This window comes from Silene latifolia, chromosome 3 (assembly GCF_048544455.1).
Source record: "Silene latifolia isolate original U9 population chromosome 3, ASM4854445v1, whole genome shotgun sequence".
NCBI lineage: Eukaryota > Viridiplantae > Streptophyta > Magnoliopsida > Caryophyllales > Caryophyllaceae > Silene > Silene latifolia.
Genome location: NC_133528.1, coordinates 87853243 through 87854839, shown reverse-complemented (window position 1 = coordinate 87854839; position 1597 = coordinate 87853243). Strand labels below are relative to the sequence as shown.

Below are 1597 nucleotides of genomic sequence, written 5' to 3'. Positions count from 1 at the left end.
ATTGTCTCATGTCTTGGAGGATTACCTTGAGGTGGTAATTGCCCCTTTTGTCTTTGAGAGCTAGAAGATGTTAATTGAGTCATTTGAGTTTCCAACATCTTGGTGTGGGCTAGTATGTTGTTGATGGTGATATGTTTGGCTTGGCTATCTTTTTGCATTTGGGTGAAAAATTCTTGTTGGTTCTTTTGCATTTGGAGGACCGCTTTTTTAACATCAAAGCTTTGGTCATTGGTTTGATTGTAGGAAGGTTGATTTTGATAACCTTGGCTTTGGTTGTAAAAGGGTCTTTGAGCTTGATTTCTCATTGGAGGTGGGGTGTATGTTGGTTGGGGGTTTTGAACATTTTGGCTCTTGTATGAAAGATTTGGATGAAATTTGGTATTCTCATTATAGTAGTTGGAATAAGGGGTGCTATTCTTGTATGCTTGGAAAGCATTCACTTGTTCATTTATTCCCCTACATTCACTTTTCTCATGTCCCAAAGTTCCACAACTCTCACATACTCCACTTTGAATTGAGGATGATGCCACCATAGCATTAACATGTTGTTTGGGTGATTTGGAAGCTTCATCAAGCTTAGCCATGGCCTTCTCAAACTTCAAATTGATAGTGTCAATATGAGCACTTAGTTAAGCACCCAATTGTGTGATAGAATCTACCTCATGCCTTCCTTTTCTAGTGGCCTTTCGAGGCCTACTATATTGGAAATTATGAACCGCCATCTCTTCGATTTTGGCCCATGTTTGATTGTCATCAACTTCGGTAAACATCCCATTGGATCCCATATTAAGAATATTGCGGGAATCTTCATATAAACCGTTCCAAAATTGTTGCACAAGGAACCACTCACTAAGCCCATGGTGTGGACAAGAATGACAAGTGTCCTTAAATCTCTCCCATGCTTCATACAATGATACTTCATCCCTTTGTTTGAACCCGGTGATTTGGGCTCTCAACATATTAGTCTTCTCCGGAGGATAGAATTTCTTGTAAAAGGCAAGTGCTAGCTTCTTCCATGAATCAATACCAAGGGTAGCCTTGTCTAGGCTCTTCAACCATTGCTTTGCGATACCGATCAAAGAAAAAGAAAATAACACCCATCGGATTTGGTCTTGAGTAACTCCGGTTTGAGAAATTGCATCACAATAGTCACAAAAAGTCTCTATATATGTGAATGAGGGTCTTCACTAGGCATCCCTCCAAATTGACTTCTCTCAACTAATTGTATGAATGCGGATTTGGCAATGAAATTACCGGTTAAATGTGGTGGTATAGGAGTACCATTTGGTAGGTTCTCCTCGGTTAGTACGGAATGTGATGAAAATTTAGGCATTGTGGGTTGATTTTGTGGTGGGTTTTGTATTGGGTTATCCTCTCCTTCTCTTGCAAAAGGGTTGGTGAACTCAATGTTATTTGGTTGTATGTCCAAAATCACACCAATACCTACAACTCTTGAAGTACCTCTAGCAACTCTTCTATTATTGGTTAAGGTTCTTTCAATCTCGAAATCAATAGGTAATAAATTACCTTGTGATCTCCTAGTCATGCAAAATATCAAACAACTCGAAAACAATTAGAACAACCTTGAGGAGATTAA

The 1597-nt window shown here is 39.1% G+C and overlaps 1 non-coding gene across 1 annotated transcript; it reads left to right on the top strand.

The window, feature by feature from the left end:
• The first annotated feature begins 852 nt into the window (after positions 1-852).
• On the top strand, positions 853-959 carry LOC141650197 (small nucleolar RNA R71). The gene has a single exon (XR_012546245.1). It is a non-coding gene; the product is annotated as a small nucleolar RNA R71 (small nucleolar RNA).
• Positions 960-1597: the final 638 nt, after the last annotated feature.